This window comes from Acartia tonsa, chromosome 6 (assembly GCF_053477335.1).
Source record: "Acartia tonsa isolate MP-2025a chromosome 6, ASM5347733v1, whole genome shotgun sequence".
Lineage (NCBI taxonomy): Eukaryota > Metazoa > Arthropoda > Copepoda > Calanoida > Acartiidae > Acartia > Acartia tonsa.
Window position 1 is genome coordinate 3,939,332 of NC_137265.1, and position 21,436 is coordinate 3,960,767.

General features: G+C 32.0%; 1 protein-coding gene across 1 annotated transcript in view; it reads left to right on the forward strand.

The window, feature by feature from the left end:
- Positions 1-21,436, forward strand: part of LOC145323441 (uncharacterized) — a 383,852-nt gene that overhangs the window by 120,124 nt on the left and 242,292 nt on the right. The window lies entirely within an intron of this gene.

Below are 21,436 nucleotides of genomic sequence, written 5' to 3' on the forward strand. Positions count from 1 at the left end.
GGTTCAAAATTTGGACACACAATTAAATAAACAAACCAATTCAAATCCAATAAAAGTCCCCAATGGTGTTAAGCCAACGAATAAGAAAATGTTATTATAAATCTATTATCTATATATTAAATAGCCTTAAGTCCCCTCCCTCCCTGGTGTACAAGGCTTTCAATTTAAATACATATACAGAGTAAACCACTGAAAATCATGGATAAGGGATTTGACAATGTGTTATAAATTAATATTTCAATTTTGCATTTCTTGTCTGTAAATATTAGAGAGTTTATTGGAATATAAATAAGTTACCTTCAATTGTCCTATCCCTGATTTCCTGAGAAACAGAAAACACAAAACCAAACAAATTTGGTGTACACACCCTCCCCACCGCTCCCTCTACCCACTGGTCCCAAGAGAAACAACAATGCATGCCCACGAGAGGTTATTCTTTGAAACCCAAATTTTAGAAATTTTACAAAACAGCTCATCTAAAAATAAAAAGATTATTTTTGTTCTATTTTTTATAGCAATTTATATTACGTCATTTGAGCATTTGAAAAGTCTCAATTAAAACTTAACTTTCTCAATTTTTTACCGTTAAAAATGAAAATTATTTAGACGAAATAAATACATTGTTATTATAATTTAGGTGAAGATGTTATTTTTTAACTAGTGGGAAAACTACAGTAAAATATATTTCTTCTAGTAAAATATCCCCTCCAAAGTTATCACAATAGTAATGTAGATTTGTCTGTTTTTTTTTCCCCTGATTTATAAAATTTACTACATCATAAGAGCACCGATTTACCCAAAATCTCTGAAAACTAAAGCAAACAAAATTTTCTCGAATTGTAATGCTTACGGTTCGCCAAGGGGGTAAGAGTTTTAAATGGTCCTTCCTTTTATTTCTCTCTCATTTTGTAGTTTTTCTCTCTGTTTATCTCTTTAGCTACATCTCTCTTTATCTCTCGTGTTTTGAATTTAACCCTTTCTATTTCTATTTCCTAAATCACATTCTCTATTAACCCCTCTCTCTCTCTCTCTCTCTCTCTCTCTCTCTCTCTCTCTCTCTCTCTCTCTCTCTCTCTCTCTCTCTCTCTCTCTCTCTCTCTCTCTCTCTCTCTCTCTCTCTTCTCTCTCTCTCTCTCTCTCTCTCTCTCTCTCTCTCTCTCTCTCTCTCTTCTCTCTCTCTCTCTCTCTCTCTCTCTCTCTCTCTGTCTCTCTGTCTCTCTCTATTGAAATATGTATACTTTGGAAGAAAATGTTTTTGTTTTATTTGTGCTTAACCCGTGAGCTAAACATAGCAAAGTGAATAAAAGATAAAAATGTCGTAGGTAAAATACCAGTTAATTCTACTACTGATTTATTAGCCTTTTTTCTTAATATGTACTGTTGTTGTGTATCAAATGCCTGCCTTAAGTCTAAACTACATCATAAATTGTATTTCAATGTGTAAAGGTTAAATAATAATATTTATTTTGAAATAATAAATTTAAATGATTGTCACAAATAAATGTTGCGCCTCTAGACTCAAATAAATTTTATACTTTAAAAATAATTTATTTTAAAGAAAAGGATTTTTGTGTAAAAATCTGTTATTAACATTTATAAAATCAAAAAGGGTTTGAATACAATATATGCAGGTTGTTTTTTTAATAGGACAAAAGTATTGCTTAATATAACCCACTTGCCATTGACAGAAATGAATTACCTATTTTTGGAAGATTTTTGAATAATGACCAATTTAAAGGTTGTGCAAAAATGCGTGCATTTTTTAAATTCAAATTGCGCGGCTTGTGTTAATAGTAGAAAAATGTTATGTATATCGTTAGAATCGTCATAAACTCTAGTTTTTGGGTGTTTAAGAATTATTTCTGTGCTACGTATAGTTTAACAACAAATTTTTATGGATCTAAGTATCCGTTTGATCTGATTTTTGGTATATTTGTTCCTGGGACAACAAAGAACAATATTATAAGCGAAGCAACTCTATAATCAAGTCCTAAAAATGTGAGTATGTCCATAAACATTATCCTGTATCAAGCAGTTTTTCAACAAATTTTCTTACAATTTTGCTTTGACTCTTATACTTTTATATTCTGATTATTCAGTTTAGACACTATTCAAGTGTTAATGTCCGTTTGTCCTACCGTTTCAGTGCTTCGCTTTTATGGATGTTGTCATCCTTGTTAAGTGATCATCTAGAGAATCCAGAGCATCATAAGCTTGTAATGGGATGTGATAGGTTAAGTAACAGACAATAAATCCATAGATTGCACGAACTTTGTCTATAAAGTCCTCACTGTACATGGTATTGAGTTGCGCCTATTTATGGGCCAATGCAATCCCCATACAGTAAGCACCATTTTTTACGTCTTTAGTAATGACGCAGTGTTTAACCGAGATTCGAACCTATCATCTTCCCGACGACGAGCGAATGTTGAGCCACGGTCACGGGTTTATTGATGAATCTTACTTTCATTAATAAACTTTGAATGTTGCATCCAAATAAAAGAAAAACAGTTCTTATCAAGACACAGCAGATTTAAAATTCATTATAATCAAGCAAGATTAATTAGATCCATTAAAGCGAAGTTTGAATGTTTTAAAAAGTCTATTAGCTATGCAGGGATAAAAAGAGATAAGACAATAGTCGATCAATTTATTTCCATACCCTATGGTGATAAACAAAATTACTCCTTCTGTTGTATAAATTATTGGTTTAAAACCTTCGACACTGCAAATATTAACCAACAAATCAAGTTTTAATTAATTTAAGTATCTAAAGTTGTTGAACAAGCGATTGAAAGAGAATTGTATTAAACTTTGGGTACAAGTGCCATCTAAAGTCCAATATCTTTTCCATCGCTGATTATTAATATGATGTACTTGAATCTTATCTAAACTATTAATTTTATTTCCTTTTTTAGTGCATTATAGCCCAGCAATAAGAGGCTAGCTACATTTCGAATTAAAAATTGTAAATCTTTTAAAGTTTCAATACAATGTCAGTTACTAGGGGCTCTGTATTCAAAGAGGTATTTAGGGGACATAATAATAGCCTAAATCCATCCAAAGGATGAAATCTAAAATTAAAATAGCTAAAACCATCTCGTGACCTATGTGAAGCTTCCCTATTAAGGAGAACTCAATCAGTTTTGTAGTTATTAAAATCAAATCTTCAGACAAAAAAAAACCTTAGTACTTTATAAAATTGAATGATGTCTATTAGGAAAATTTGACATGTTTAACAAACAAACTCTTCATACAAACTGACAATGTCTATCTGTTGTTTTTATTTTATTGATTATGGAGTAGGTACGCTGCAACTATGTTATGATTTAGTTAGTAACTAATTGTTGGAGATATTATAATTATGGAGTAGATACGCTTCTAAAATGTTATGATTTAGTTAGTAACTAATTGTCGGAGATATTGTATTTATTGAGTAGCTACAGTACTAAAATGTTATGATTTAGTTAGTAACTAATTGTCGGAGATATTGTATTTATTGAGTAGCTACGCTTCTAAAATGTTATGATTTAGTTAGTAACTAATTGTCGGAGATATTGTATTTATTGAGTAGCTACGGTACTAAAATGTTATGATTTAGTTAGTAACTAATTGTCGGAGATATTATAATTATGGAGTAGATACGCTACTAAAATGTTATGATTTAGTTAGTAACTAATTGTCGGAGATATTGTAATTATAGAGTAGCTATGGTACTAAAATGTTATGATTTAGTTAGTAACTAATTGTCGGAGATATTGCATCACATTTTATAATATCAAAATCAATGTTTTTATAACAGAGTAGAAACAATGGACCTTGGACAAAATAGCCTCTCAAGGAAAATAGCCTCAAATGATAACAATGATCCTGGCCTGCCTAGCCGCGGGCGCGCGGCCCCCTGGACATAAAACCTAACCCAACCTTACCTAAAAATTGTAAAAACAATATTAAAAATTGAAAAAATCTACCATCCACTTTTTTTTGTAAAATCCACGAAATTCTAAACCGGTTATTTTTTCTTAAGTAAATGTCCTGAGGCTATTTTGTCCTAGAGTCTATTTTTTCCTTAGGCTATTTTGTCCGAGGCTATTTTGTCCAAGATCCGAAACAATACCTAAAACCTAAAACAGTATGTTTTCATGCTTTTTTGACACAAATCTTTTTTATGAATATAATTTTCATATTCATCTGATATTTGAAATGATTTCTAGGACAACAAGGTAAAAAATCATAAGCAAGACATCTCTATAATCCGCTCCTGTCAAATTAAAGTATGTCATCACTGCATCCTGTATTTACGCAATTTTTCAACAAATTTATGTACAATTTTGTTTAGATTTACAATAAATGTTCAGATTACTAAGTTCTGACACTCTACAAGAGTTATTGTTCGTTGGTTCTTTCCTTCTCATTTTAAAGATTTTATTTTTTTAATTTAGGGGGCAGGACGTTTTTAGCTGAATTATCTTTAAGGACAATGACCTTGGATTTCGGTTTTGAGCAGTACTAAATAATCTAAGAAAACGTTGAAGAATGGTTATTTATCGCACCGTATTATAAGCAGCTTTCTGCGGATATCAAAACCAGTTTTGTTAGTCCGGGGCTTTCGTCCCTCAGGGTATTAACTTTAAGATTGACATATCAGCAGTGGAACAAATCGGACATATTTTTAGAATCTCAGAGAGAGAGAGGGGACAATGGGCTGTTTATTACATTAGTCCCCAAAGTTTTATAATAACGCTTTCTTATTCGTTGGTTCATCAACTTTGGGGACTTTTGATTTTGAATTAGTTGGTTAATTCACTTTAGTGTTCAAACGTTTCAACCATTAATTGTAATTTACCTGAGGGGTAATTTTGTGTATTAACATTTGGGATGTACACCAATTTATCGGCTATTGTCTTATCCCTTTAAATCCCTGTATAATCTGTTAAAGAATTGTATTGTTTGAAAAAACAAACTTAGTAGATATCAAATTATTCGCCCCCATTGTTTTAGAATTGCCCCCAATCAATGGTTTAACTACCAGATAATACCTTTCAAGAATGCTACCCCTCCCCCCCCCCCCACTCCAAGAACCCCTTTTTTAGCATCCCTTTTAAAACTCCTCTTTCCATTTTTATTAGTTAGGGGTTATACACAAGGTAACAGATTCAAAATGTCAAAAAATAGCATTAAACTTGACTATAAATGGTAATTTGATGATTAATTGCACTGCAATTTAGTATAGAGTTAACCTATTCATAAGTTTAGGAATTTCTCTTTTTAATTGTCATATGCTTGACTTAGCAGCAGTAGGTCACTTTTAGCATTTTATATTTTAGGACATAAACCAATAGAGAGAGGGGACAATGGGCTATTTGTACCACTAGTGTCTTTACGTTTTAACTACTAATTGTAATCTATAGAAGGGGTAATTTTGAATATCATCATTGGGGATGTATGTCAATTTTTTCATCCATTGTCTTATCCCTTTAGATCCTACATGAACTTAACACCCATAGACAACTAGCAGATATAACATATTATTGCTAAAGTCGCTTGTATAACCTTTTTTATACCCTTATGTTAGAGATAGTTTTTTGTCTTCTATTGACGCTTTTTAAGTTATTGGTGTTTGAAGTTTTTGTTACTTTGCTAAAGCACTTTTTCAAGATAAAGGAAACAATCTCACTATCAAAAACATCCTCCAAAAAATATACAAAAAATAATGTAGCCGCTAAATTTTAATATTTAATATTATAATTCTCTCAAAAATCTGGAGGATTTTTAAATCAAGTGAAAATTATTTGTTACAGTTTATATTATCTTTAAGATTTTTAAAATATCCAATTTTTGAGGTAGGACATTTTAAAGCAGTCCAGCGTTAATTAAGGCCTGAGGATTTTTCCAGTTTTAAAACCGATTAATATTAGCTGGATGCCGACAAAACATTAATTGATCTAATTATTTTTATTTTACTCTCCGCGGAAAGCTGTCTATTATACCAGGCGTTAAATAACTATTCTTTTTTTATATAAAATTATGTACTTGAATCCTTTACTTCATACGCGACATATACAGCAACTTAACGGTTGCTCGAATAAGAGTTTAACCGAAACAATAGCATGCAAAAAAGTGTATAATAACGTTTTCGTATTCGTTGGCTTAATTTTTCAACCATTGCATTGTCTTAACCCTTTAGATCTCTGATCCCCCCCCCCCCACCCACCCCGCCCAATTTCAATTTTGATCAAAATAAAATTTCTGAATATAAATCCCCAATCCCTGTGAAAACCAATAAACATTGTAAATGTGCTCCCAAACTTTATAAAAATATTTGTTTTGGGTTAATAATCACCCCATTCAAATATACTTAACTAGAACAAGGACAAGTAAAGACATAATCAGCGCAGCCTTAAAAAAAACTGAAAGCATAAGAAATATCCTTTAAATTAAATTAATTGTTACAAGATTGAAAACAATGGTAAAAAGTAAAATCCCTGAAATTTTTTATTTTAACGATAGTTTTTTGGTCAACGTCATCCTTTTATATAAAGTAGTAAGGTTACGTGTCTAAAGCTTAAGATCTAAATAACTACTAGACCGATCAGGTTCTTTTTTACGTAAGCTTTACGTAGGTCCTGTCCTTCAAATTATTTGTCATTGTAGTTGCTTTGTGCTTGCGCGTTGGATAATTAAACGTACGTGCAACAGCTAGTTGCACATAAGCTGCGCTACTTTAGAGTCTTTGGGGGGGGGGGAGTTTGGATAGGTAGGCGTGTAGGTCAACTTACTTGAGAGAAGGGGTAGGGGAGTGGATTAGGGAACAAATATGCGGAAAGGGGGGAAGGGATAGATAATGGCAGATGGTTAACCACCTGTCTTGTAGCTTAACAAGGAGGGTGGGGTGGGGGTGATTATTTATTTTTTATCAGAATAACCTTAAAACAAACAAACTTATACAAACTTGGTAACTCCTGCTGCGGCTCTGTTAGTGAGTGTCATTTGTTGAGAAGCGAAGACACTCTACAATTTTCCTTTTTATCTACTCTTTTTTATTGCCAACAGCATTCTTTACTTTTTAATGGACTTGTGGCTACGTAATTTTTTTAATTAGAGCATGGAGATACCCTCCTCCACAATAATTAAAAACCTTCCCTGGACTAAAAGAAGCTTTAATATAAAGGAAAACAATATCGGTTCAGTGGTTAGCAAAATCCTTCACTACAGACAAAATAAAGCTTTCTTGTTTATATAATAGTGTAAGACAATAGACGAAGAATGATAAAATTACCGACAGTTTTTAAAGCCAACGAATGAGATGAAGTGTTTATAAAACAGTATATCTGTTTATTGTTTTATGTCCCCTCAAATCCATCCAATAATTTTAGTTGGTTTGCTTATAAAAATATCGTTCTTGTTTTGTTACTACTGTCAGCAGTTGAGTTTAATCATTTTATAATTATCTGTTAACAAGGACAATTATATTCATAAGTAGAGCAACAATAACAACAATATTTTAATCTTGAATGAAATCGTTTTATTTCAAACGATTTTTAACCAAGGAGGGAGAGAACATTGGAACGTAAATAATACTGGTACATACTCAAAGCAAAGACGTAAAAAATATTTTAAACCCTCATTGCATACCCCCTCCTCCTTAAAATAAAAAAAGCTTGGACGTCACTGACTTAAAGTTATAAGACACATTCTGTAGTTTGTTGACTCAAATTTTTTGTCTACTTTTAATTAGTTGAATCAAACTAGCAGTGTAAATTTTTCAACCGGTAATGTTAATGAATAGAATGATATTTGTACATCAATCTATCATCTATTGTCATATCCCTTCAGATCGCTGCATTTACTATATAAAATTAACATGTTTTAACTTATTTCAAATCCAAATTAGATTGCAGTTACAAAATTAATGAAGAATTAAAGGTAGCAATGCCTATTTTTGTACATTATGTCGCTGTAAATAACATGCAAAATAGTTGTAAATATGAGAATTAATTTAGTTCTTCATTTTATGAAAATATAATGTTGGCCTATTAAGCCAAAGTGTGTCAAAATGAAGCTTCTAGTTTAATAGTTATTTCTCACATCGTATTATAAACGGCTTTCCGCGGATATAGAATGTACAATTATAAGATTAAAACCAGTTTTTTTAGCCCCAAGGTGCCGAAGGCACGGGCTAAAAAACTGTTTTTTATCTTATGACTGTACATTTTTATATTCGTAGAAAGCTGGATATAATACGATGCTAGACATAGTTTCTTCGTATGGATAAGAACCGGTTCCTATCCACCGGATTCGAATAAATACGAGAAATTAATTTTAAGCTGGATTATGCAATAGACAAAGAAGTATGATAACTAATACAAACAAACCAGGGATCTTAAGGGATAAGACTGTATACGATAAATTAATGCAAAAACCCAATGAAAATAGACAAAATCACCCTTTCTGTATATCTAAAGTATTGATCAAAGGTTTTATCATCAACCAATCAAAATTTAATAAAAGTAAACAAAGTTTTTAAGCCAATGAATAATTAAACCTAAATAAAAATTTGGGTACTAGTGTAATTAGGAGTGTAATGTCCCCTCCCTCCCTGCAAATATGAGACAGACGCACATTCTCTAGTTTTACATAATCCGTGATATTATAAATACCAATAAAGATATACTCTTGATTATCAATCAAGGATCTAAAGGGATAAGACAATGCCCATTAAATTGATGTACATCCCAAATGATGATACATAAAATTAACCCTCGTGTAGATTACAATTAGTGGATGAAAAGTTTTGACACCCAACTTGATGAACCAAGCAATCAAAATTCAATAAAATAAATGTTTTTAACCCTTACAGATCGGGCCCCAATTCCCACCTTAATAGATCGGGGGGGGGGGGGTCATATTGACCCCCCCCCCTCTATCTCGGCTTCTGTTACAGATAAAGACGTAAAATTTTTTTCTGGTTGTTCATGTGTATTTTTAGAGAAAATTACTTTTTCTAGTCATAGCGGTCAGGCCGCTCCTTAGCCGCTTTTTAGCGGCCAGCCGCCAAATTTTAAAACAGCTGTAGAGCGGCCAATTTTGCAGCTAGGATGACCAAATTTTAAGACGAACTTTTATTTTTCATAACAAAAAAATTACTTTTTCTGATCATCGCCGAAAAACGGCAAATAACATAAACCGCCATTTTCGGCGGTTACGGCGGTAAAACGGCGGTTGGCGGCGCCAATTAATATTTTTATCTGTTAATTGTTGCTCAAGAATTTACCAAAAAAATTTTAGGTCTCTAGCTGTAATAGAAGCCACGATATTCATGATATATGTCTGTAGTAAAAGCCGGACAAAAATCGGTCATAAAGTCGGTCAAACTGTCATAACACCACTTTTCTTATAAGGTCATTGATATCTCAGTATTCACCAAAAAAATTTTAGGTTTCTACCTTATACACAAAAGTCATAATGTAGAAATTAAGATTTATTTAGAATTTTTTTTAAATTTTGGTGCTACCCAACCGACTTTGACCGGACACCACGACCGACACAGACCAGATATCTTAATAAAATCAACTCTTGCCGACGCATAATTACTAAACTTAAAAAGTCATGAAGTCACAGCTCTCCATCTTACCTACAAAAAAAATGACATTGAAAAAACTAGAGGGGGAGGTCAATATGACCCCCCCCCCCCCGATCTGTAAGGGTTAAGTAAACGAATAAGAAAACGTTATTATAAGACTTTAGGGACTAGTGTAACAAACAGTTCAATTTCTCCTCGTTCCCTGATTATCAATAGTTTAATCAATATTAGGTTTTAGGCTAGTTTTGTCACCGTATAATAACATAGTTATCTTACCTACGGCTAGCCTGATCGTTGTAGGTCATCAGATGATCAGACTATTATAGAGCGACTCTAGAATCCACCTATAACCACTCATTAGAGTTGAATTTATGGTTTTTTGAAAGCATAACTTTTCTACTTTTGAGATTTATTTGTTTTTTGATAGTTTTATTTGTAGTTGGGACATTTGTAATTATAGAGTAGCTACGCTACTTAAAGGTACAGGATTCTGTTTTATAGGACATAATTACATTCTTTGGACTTTATGATAGAGATGCTTTGCTTATTATTTTGTACTTTGTTGTTCTAGGAATCATTATTTCAAAAATAGATAAATATCATATTCATACAATAATTGTTATCATAAACGTTAAAAATCATCATGTTTTGAATGGACGTATAGACTTTCTGGTAACCTACAAAAAAAAGCATTATATTCTTGTCAACAATCACCAATTTTATAAAAATAGGTAGTGACAAAAGTAGTTTTATTAGCTCGATGTAACACATTTAAATTTCTTTCAAATTGATCATCCCATGAAAGATAGGAATTGATATATTTTTTTATCGTTATTTATATTACAATTTGAAGTATTTGACTTTCCTTTTAAACAATTGTAAAACCTAGAAAATAGAGAAGTTAATTTTAAGTAAATAGACAAAATAGAAAATACACACAGAGAAAGACCCCCCACAAAATTGTCATTATGCCATGTAATAAAGAGTTAACTTTGGTTAGCAGGGGGTTTGCTATAGCCCTTATACGAGGGAGGAGGTGGTAGCCCTCCGGTGGGGGGGGGGGGGTGAGGTTAGGAAGTCAGTCAGTAAATGTATTATTGTGTTGATAGTTAGCAAATAAACCCTTTATAATTATATCATTACAATCAATTCTCCTTGTCGGTCGATGACAAATTAATTCCACGCTGTATCACGGGATGGGGGCGTGATTGAAATATGTAGTATACTCCTTTGATTAAACTCAATTTACGGGTTTTTATATAATTGCAACGTAGTTATAAGACTTTTGGTAGCAATAAATTGAGACGTTGGGTATCCCTCTAACTGAACCGATTTTTGATTAGTCAACGGTCTAAATTTGTCTCGGCCAGGATATGATTAAAAGCCTAAATCGGCCAAGGAATAGCCGAGTACAATATTTTTAAACTTAAAAAATTAAAAATAAAGAGCTAAATGATTTATTGTGTCTTTCTCTTTTTATCGACAGACGCACTTGGATATATTATTTTCATAATTAATTATATGTATTTCCCATGTTAACGTCACCTTATGTGTAAATTTGGTGAGCCACAGTATTGAGTAGCGTTGTTAAGTTAGGATGGAAGAATTTTGTAATGAAAGCAAAAGTGGGGTAGAGGATAAGGGATGGGGTAAAACAGGTTATCATAATGTTTTATTTTCTTGACTTTAAGTTAAACTCTATCCTCCTTGTCAACATCCCCTCATCCCCCCCCCCTCTGGTTTTTTTTTAACCCCCCAGCCCTGGGGAAGGTATTGCCCCTTAAAGGGGTCGATGACAAATTAATTCCACGCTGTATCACGGGATGGGGGCGTGATTGAAATATGTAGTATACTCCTTTGATTAAACTCAATTTACGGGTTTTTATATAATTGCAACGTAGTTATAAGACTTTTGGTAGCAATAAATTGAGACGTTGGGTATCCCTCTAACTGAACCGATTTTTGATTAGTCAACGGTCTAAATTTGTCTCGGCCAGGATATGATTAAAAGCCTAAATCGGCCAAGGAATAGCCGAGTACAATATTTTTAAACTTAAAAAATTAAAAATAAAGAGCTAAATGATTTATTGTGTCTTTCTCTTTTTATCGACAGACGCACTTGGATATATTATTTTCATAATTAATTATATGTATTTCCCATGTTAACGTCACCTTATGTGTAAATTTGGTGAGCCACAGTATTGAGTAGCGTTGTTAAGTTAGGATGGAAGAATTTTGTAATGAAAGCAAAAGTGGGGTAGAGGATAAGGGATGGGGTAAAACAGGTTATCATAATGTTTTATTTTCTTGACTTTAAGTTAAACTCTATCCTTAAAGGATTAAGGTTTTTAGGGGGGGGGGGGGGGGTTCTTACTTCCTGTAGTCACCTGGTTAAACATGGGGGCATTCCAGAGGTTAGGGGGAGGTTCGGAGACTTTGGGGGAAAGAATCAATGTTGGTTGGGGGAGGGGGGAAGGGGGGGAGGAATAGGAATTGAAATATCCTTTGTTTTCATTTCCTAGCTGGGCAAATATGTTTGTGTTTGTATTTATATTATTTATTATTATTATGTCAAATTATTCAATTCTTTATTTTTTTCAACAAAGCATTGAATTACAGAATTTAATTTAGTCTTTACGACTTTATCTATTCATCTTTTTAAAAACCATCGATAAAAAAGATAATTATGTCAGGGATATAAAGGGATAAGAGACTGGCCGAAAATTGATGTACATTCCCAATAATGATACACAAAATTATACTTTCTTTAGGTTAGAATTAATGGTTGAAACGTTTGAACACTAAAATTAATGAATCAACCAAACAAAATTCACCAAGTCCCCAAAGTTTGTTAAGCCAACAAATAATAAAACGTTATTATAAAACTTTGGGAACTACAGTAATAAACAGCCCAATGTCCCTTCTCTCTCTCTGCTAATTACATGATTCATACATTTTTCTTGAGAAAGGTTGGTAAAATTGGTTAAAATTGGCCTAAAAATGAATAAAAGAAGATGGTTGCATGTTTTAAAGACATTATGCAAGCTTTTTCCTTCATACTTCGATAATCAAGGGAACGTTAAACCCTACTTTACCTAAAAACCTTGTATACCTAAAAAATTAGCTTATTTTGAATTGTCAACTATGAGGCCATTCTATATTCTACAAATTGTATAACAAGCTTATTCTTATTATTATCATAGAAAGCTATGTATTAATTCAGCTTTTATTTTATTTTTAAACTCGAAATTATTAGTTTTAAATATTGATGTTGACTGTATAAATGGATGTACAATATACTTGGATATTATGAAAGGGAGAAAATTGTTGTCAACTTAGTTTGCTTACATGGAACTCATTAACTGGCCTGTTCGTCCATCCAGTAGAAGGGAAGGGGATGGATGTTGAAGGGGAGAATCTATTTTAGCCCGCTGCGTATTTCACTTTATTAGAGAACATGAAAATCTGGTGAAAGATCCAAATAAAAATATATTTATTACTGTACTGAAAGAACAAATAAAGTTGTCACTGCAAAAATATTAAATCTTTTTTTTGGCTTTTTGTATTTCTATAAAATCTTTAATTAGCCAGTAATGATTTTATTAGAGCAGCATTCTAGTGTTATTATCTTTTCAAAACTGTGCTAACGTTTTTGATAATACCAAAACCTGATTTTTTAAATGGAGTTTTGATATACAAATTTAAGAAAAATGGAGGGTCCCTTTTTACTTTCTTAGCTTACCTATTGGCATGGCGGGGGCTTCTTTTAAAATGGGTCTAAAATTGTTATAATTTCAGTGACATAAATTTAGCTCAGGTTAAAGACGTTTAAAACTCAATTGAATATGGTTGGTTAGGCCATTGGGGTAGCTTCTATAAAGCCGTGGATTTTTGTTGTTAAAAATAGCCAATTTTACGACTATAAAAATATTTTACCTTACCTTAAATTTTGATCAATTACTTTTTTGTCCAAATATAGAGCTGCTACAACAAGCTATTCAAATTAAGGGCAAATTAAAATGTTTTCGGAGGTTTTGACATTAAAATACTGAATATGGTATTTCACGTTTACCTATTATTAAATCTAACGATTGTTCAAAATCTTGGAAATAAAATCTTCAAATTGTTATGTTGACATAAAGAAAACTTCATACAGGTTCCAGGGTACTTTTAGGATTTAGGTCTTGAGATGGTTTTGGGCTATTTTTCCGTTCAACGTTCACCTTTGAATTTAGAGCTTTAATGTGTATAGTGCGGGCGCAGTTGCTAGTGTAAAAATATTAACCTTAAAAAATGCTTTGTATTATGTTTCAAGTAATTTAAACTGTTTTGTTGGAGAACTGTTTAAGGCAAATAGTAAGAGAAGATTTTATGGGGGTGGTAAATTGGGGTAGGTTAGGTTGGTTGAGGGGGGTAGGGGGCCAGGGGTGGTTATCTTACTATTTTAAAAGTAAAAATACCGCTTCATATAAAACTGTCTTGAAAGATATCCCGCTGACGTTTCAATTGGGGGGGCCAAAGACCCCCCTCATTGTTTTTTGGTTTGGAAGTGCCTCTTTTGTGTAGATTACTTTAAGCGTCTTGTTTACACTAGATCCATAGATTTATATAGTTATTTCATAAGTTGGAAAAAAAAGGAAGGCACAAGGATCTAATGGGATAAGACAATGACCGAAAAAATACTGTACATACCCAATGATAATACACAAAATTACACTTTCTGTAGATTGAAATTAGTTGTTGAAATGTTTGAACACTCAACTTAATGCACAAAACAATCAAAATTCACTGAAGTCAACAAAGTCGTTAAGCGACAAATAAGAAAACATTATTATAAAACTTTGGGGACTAGTGTAATTAAAAGCATATTGTCCCCTCTCTCTCTCTGGCTGATAATATATACATTTGATTTGAGTTCAGAGTTCAGACAGACAAATATTTTAGAATTTATTAGTTTAAGATTATCAATTATTTTGTCCTAATCTGTATAATAAAATATGAGACTTTTTTTTAAATAACAAAACTATAAGGGATTTTTCGACCAAAAGTTTCTTAATTTATCCCTTTTCATAGGCACTATAAAGAGCTTCTTCTATCTGAGCAGACGAAAAATTGCTTTCACCTCCAAAATATTTGAAATGGACACTCAGACGAACACTTTTACTTACAGAGTAGCTTCGCTACACTTCAACGTATGGGAAATAATAAGGAAACACGTTTTTTCCAGAATGCTTTGCTTCTTTGATGATGGCCTAGAAAATAGTTTTAGAACACTGCCTCTACTAAAATCTACTCAAATTGTAAACTTATAAGAAAGAATAAAGTTTATGAAAAAAAATATCAAGTATTCGGGAAAAGTGGGGCATTTTTTTTCTTTGAGGTGTTTCCATTCAAGGTGAGGTGGGGGTTTCCCCATTCCTCATAATTTTTGTAAAATACTTTTTTTTTTTGGGGGGGGGGGAGATATAGTACTTTTTTGTGGGGAGGTAGTTGAAGGTTTCCCAACCCACAAGGAAAAGAGCTAAAAACATTTAAGAATCAGTACAACCTTGTCGGTTCAGCGGTTATCGAGATTTTAAGCTTTATTTGGAAAAACGCTCATTGTAGATTATTGTACATATTTGTAAAAGATCTTTACATAAATCAACAAATTTTACACAGTACACTATATTTAATTTAACATTCATATATTTAATAGCAAAGATGACAACGTCCATAAGTATTTAAGCACAAAAAATCATGGTTAGACAAAGTAGAGCAAATGTTCAGTTGCCATAAGAAAAGAATATGCGATAAATCTCTGTCTTTTGAAGTATGACAGACAGATGACTAACAGACAAAGTGAATTGATCAATTGTCAAAGATTTGAAAAGTTAAAAAGGGAACGATTAGTTGCATGTTAGATTTTACAAGAAAACGTAAAAGTTAAAGTAAATGAACCTCCTAACGTACCTAATCATTGTCTCTTCCTTAAAGAAGAAATGTTTAATTCATTTGCTGTTTGCACAACACATTTAAAGTATAAAGAAGGTGTATCAACTTTTTTTTTTAGCTAGCCGGTTCTTTTAGTAAGTAGTAGATGTAAAATTTTTCATAGATTTCAGATATGCAATCGGTTTTTTTGTAGACCTCTTATTTTTTAAGTAATTTAAGTTTTTTAAAAAAAGATTAAGTCGATTTTAAGGTACTAAAACGCAACAAAAAGAAGGAAGAAAATGTCCATTATGTACAAAAATAGTAAGATCTTTAATTTGACACCTTACTTTTTGAATTTTGTCAGGTAATTATTGAAAAAATTGATTTTATTAAACCCACGAGAATAAAAACTTTGAACTTAATTTTATCATTTCACAGGTAAAAAATATGGGTTAATATATACCTTTAGAATCAGAAAAATATTACGAATCCATTGTAAGCAAAATTGAAAAAAAGTAAAAAAATAAAAAATAAACAAATGGCCAATTATATTTTTTGTTCAGGCAACACTTTCGTCTTCCCTTTTTTACCCCCTCTTTACCCCCTTCCCATTTTTATACTCAATTCAAGAATTAAGACGTTGCCTGTATAATATAATATGATATTTTCATATAATTCCTTTTATTGTAGTTTATATACTATATTGTAAACTTTTTTTTTCAATTTTGCTTACAATGGATTCGTAATATTTTTCTGATTCTAAAGGTATATATGAACCCATATTTTTTTACCTGTGAAATGATAAAATTAAGTTCAAAGTTTTTATTCTCGTGGGTTTTAGAAAATAAATTTTTTCAATAATTACCTGACAAAATTCAAAAAGCAAGGTGTCAAATTAAAGGGGGGGTTAAGTCTTTGCCTTGCTGAGCACTTTTCCTCCTTGCCTTTTCCAGACATTAAAAAACTACCCCCCCCCCTTATTTTTTATTTTTGTCAAAACTAAGCGGGGGGGGGGGGGTTTCGGTGCTCCAGTCTACCACATGTAAGCAAGTACCAAATTTTAATTTAAAATATCGATAATGGTAATTTAAATTCAGGAGATATATTATTTGAATAAGGGAGGAAGGGGACATTGGGCTGTTAATTACACTAGTCCCCAAAGTTTTATAATAATGCTTTCTTATTTTTTTGGCTTTTGGGACTTTAATGGAATTTTTGGTTGGTTCATTAAGTTCAGTGTCCAACGTTTCCGTTTCCGACAGTTGAGCATTACAGACAGACAGACAGATTTATGTGCAAGTGTGACTTTTGTAGAGTGTCAGAACTGAATAATCAGAATATAGTTTAAAAATCGAAACTAAATTGTAAGTAAATTTATTGAGAAACTGCTTAAATACAGGACGTTTAAGGACATACTAAAATATTTTGGACTTGATTTTAGAGATGCCTCGCTAATAACTTTGTACTTTGTTGTTCTAGGAATCAGTATTCCAAAAATCAGATCATTCGGATAATTTTATACTATAAAAATTTGTTGTTAAAAATCAACATGTGTAAAATGGACAATTATAGAGTTGCTACGCTTTCTAACTACTACAGGAATTACCATGCAAAATTTGGAATCAACAATTCTAACATGCCTAAATTAACGAAAAAAGCTATCTGTTACAGACGGACTGACCAACCTTAATTATAGAAAAGCTTTGCTTTTAAAAATATCAGTTTTAGAGTGTGTAATGTGTATTGTGAATGCATATGAATATAAAATTATATTTTTATTTCATTATTGTTACCATGCAAACATAATTATTCGGGGATCTAAAGGGATAAGACAATGGCCGATAAATTGATGTACATCCTCAATGATGATACACAATCATTATGGAGGGAAGCAGAGGGTACTGCCAATCTACACCCCTTTCTTCCTGCTACTAATTAAGATATGCCATTAGAACAGATTTTTAAAAATACGTGGATATTATGACTAGGGAAAACTTTGGTTGCTCTTTTCCATGTCATTCATAGGTAAGTCCATTTATTAAATAGTAGAGTAGGGGATGAGGTAAAGAGAGTAATCTTCACTTTAGCCCGCTGCTTGTTTCACTTTATCAGAGAATATGAAAATCTGCTGTAAGATCGAAGTAATAATATAACTCCAAAATATTTAGAAAGAATTATTTATCCTATAAGTGTTCACTTATTCCTGATTTATGTGCCACATTTCTTTTAAACATTTTTATAGCACATTTTCTTTATTACAAAGCTATATTACAATTAACTTGTGTTGGTCTGTATCTAGTATTTTTGTCACGCATCCATTGCGTGACAAAAGGATTATCTGTAATTTTTGAATTTCTTTAAACGACCTATAATCTTTTTAAAAGTGGGTATTTTATTACAAAAGCTTTCCAAATACATAGCAATTTATTAGAAAAATATTCTAATATTTTGTTATAAATCCTCAAAACATTGTTTTACAAAATTTTGTAAGAAATCCAAGTAACTATAACCTCTTGTTTAAAATTGCATAAGAATGAAAATAAAAAAATTTGGGCGTTATCCTCTTAGAAATTTTTTTTTCAATTTCCCCCCCCCCCCCCCCCCACGACTACCGACGAACAACTATTTTAGGTTAGGTTAGGGAGCCGAGCGCTGCGGCTAGGCAGGCAAGGGGACATAGTTCGTTGTCGGGGGGGGGGGGGGGGGGAGGGGGTTACTCAAATTTTCAATATTGAAAAAAAGTTTCTAAGAGGATAATACCAAAATTTGATATGGAAAATCGTTGCTTTACTCAATAGTAGTAATCTATTTATGTATCTAACTATATTTTGAAGAACATACATAAGTCAACTTATTTAAGATATTGGCCGTAAAAAAATATCCAGATTTTTAATGCTTTTCTCCATTGATCTAAAGGGAAAATACAATGGCCAATAAATTATGATGCATAAAATTACCCCTTTTGTAGATTAGAATTAGAAGTTGAAACATTTGAACACTCAGCTTAATGAATCAACCAATTCTAAGTACTTAAAGTTGTTAAGCTAAAAAAAAGAAAACGTTATTAAATAACTTTGGGGACTAGTGTAATAAACAGCCCAAAGTCGCCTCCCTCTCTGCGAGGCTGCAGTGTTTTATAAATTCTGGTAGCCTTTGTCTATTCATTCTTTATCTTGGAAATTTTGCAGGGATAGGGGGATAAGCCAATGACGATACAAAAATTACCCTTCTGTAGATCAAAATTAGTAGTTGAAACGTATATAATATACTCTCTAATACACTCTATATAATAAATTAAAAATTCATTAAAAGTTCCCAAAGTTGTTAAGCCAACGAATAAGAAAACGTTATAAAAAAAACTTTGGTGACTTGTGTAATAAACAGCCCAGTGTGTCTCTCTCTCTCTGACCTTTGGTAGTCGATTAAAATTGTTTTGCAATTAATATAGAGATATGACAATGGCAATAAATTAATCTCCTCCTACTTTTAATCTACATTGAGTAGCAGATAAATATTGAGAGAAAGAAAGGGTTGAAGATTATTTAGCTGTCATTGTCTTTTCCCCTCAGGATTTTTTCTGCATAAAATGAATGTTTCTATTTGTATATTATTATAATAAAACACATTGCTTTCATATTTTGTACAATTTTTTGTAGCAAGCTATTCTATGTTTGTCCTTAATTTAGATAACTCTAACTTGCATGTAAAATAAAAATACTTAAGTAAATAATTAATTTATTGAAGGGATAAGACAATGACCAATAAATTGTTGTACATACCCAATAATAATATAGAAAATTATCTCTTATTTTGAAATCAGTGGTTGAAACTTTTGGACACTGAACTTAATGAACCAACTAATCAAATAAAAGTTCTTAAAGTTGTTGAGCTAACAAATAGGAAAAATTTGTTATAAAACATTGGGGACTAGTATAATAAACAGCCTAATGTCCCCTCCCTTCCTGGATTTTTGGCTCTGGTTTAAAAAAAAATCTAGGAATTAATAATTAATTGATTAAATTTATATTCTTAAACTGTAGAAAATTACTTCTTAAAACAAAAATTAGATTTTTTTTTGTAAAACTTAGTAATATTTTAGTACTATAATCGTGTATTCATGTAAAATGTTATGTTCAGTGGCGTGCGAACCGAAGGGGGCATTTGGGGCAATCGCCCCCCCCTAGCGACCAAAACGCCCCCCCCTGCCCCCCTCTAGCCACCGCCCCCCCTGCCCCCCCCTAAATGTTGAAAATTGCCCCATTTTGCCCCCCCCTGGTCAACAAAAATGCCCCTTTTTGCCCCCTACCCTACAAAAAGCAAAACTATCCCAGTTTCCAAAAAAAAGATCAAGAAATACTCAAAAAAAATTTTGGCGCTTCGCGCCAAACAGACAGTTACTATTCATTTAACCTTACAAAATTTTTTAATTAGTGTAGAAATACTCAAAAAAAAAAATATTGGCGCTTCGCGCCAATCAGACAGTTACTATTCATTTAACCTTAACAAATTTTTTAATTAGTGTAGAAATTAGGTTATAATCTTTTTTCACTGAACATAACAAACCAGGTAATAGGAAGTATTTTATTTTGTATAATATAAACTTTTTACCAAAGAAATTTTGTACATCCCCAATGATGATTACCCTTATATAGATTACAATTAGTGGGTGAAATGTATGGAAACTCGACTTAATTAACCAACCAATCAAAATTCCATTAAAGTCCCCAAAGTTGTTGAGCTAACGAATAAGAAAATTTTATATGAAATATTGGGGACTAGTGTAATAAATAGCCCAAAAACCCCTCTCTCCCTGCATATTTAAAGAAAAAATTTGTGCTTCACGCCCTTCCAAATGGTTTCTGCTTTTTATTTCATTGTATATTTTGTTTTTATTTCTATAAAACAACAAATATTTAATTAAAAAGTTATTTTATATAAAAAAGAAACAGCGTTGATTTTTATCTAAGCCTTTTTCTCAACACTGTATGTCTGTCCAAATGAATAACTATATATGATGTCATATTATTTTCAGGATAAGTTTATCATTTTTTTGTGTACATACCCCTACAAAAAGACATGTTTTTTTTTATGGCAATTTTCATTAAAAACCCTTAAAACTAACTACACTCTATATTCCTAACTTGATAAAATACGCCACTCTTGTTGTCTTTAATTGATTTTAGTTCAAAGGGGGAGTAAATATTTTTAGGTGCGCTTCATGCACTTCCCTTATAAATCATTGGAAACACAACTTAATAAAAAATTAACAGAGTTTTAAAGTGCCATTTAAAGAGGGTAGGATATGTTGATATAACTTTTTAGCTTCTCTATAATTCACTATGGCTGTCAGTACGAAATGCTAAGGGGGAAATGTGATTTTTTCAACTGCAATTAAAGATAGAAGGCTAAAACTTAATGATAACATTTCCATCATTATGGAGTATAATTAACTATTAAAAATTCATGGAGGTCGGACGTCGGACGTTTTTGGCTTTTTTTGTATCTTTTAAATTTCGGGTATAGTCCCTTTTGTGACATTGCCTCTTAAGGTGCATTTCGTTGTATTTTCACAGCAGCTTTTCACCTATTTATAGCTCCTGCGGGGCCAATTGCCTAACCCTGCGGGGAAATCACCTGACCCAACTTAACCTAGAATAACCTATTAAAAGCTACTATGAAAATACGACGAAATGCCCTTTAAGAGGCGTTGCCACAAAAGAAACTATACCCCAAAGTTTTCCATATTTCTAAGAGATTTTTATATCTGTAGATGAAAGGACAAGTAATTTTCTTTATATCTTTGGTTTTTATGGAAGGATAATTTTTTTTGTGGATTATAAGATTAAAAAAAAAATTTCTTGCTGTTTCGAGCATCCAGTATGTAATTTACTTTGACTGTCATCACACAACATACAGAAAAAAGGATTTGTGACTTTT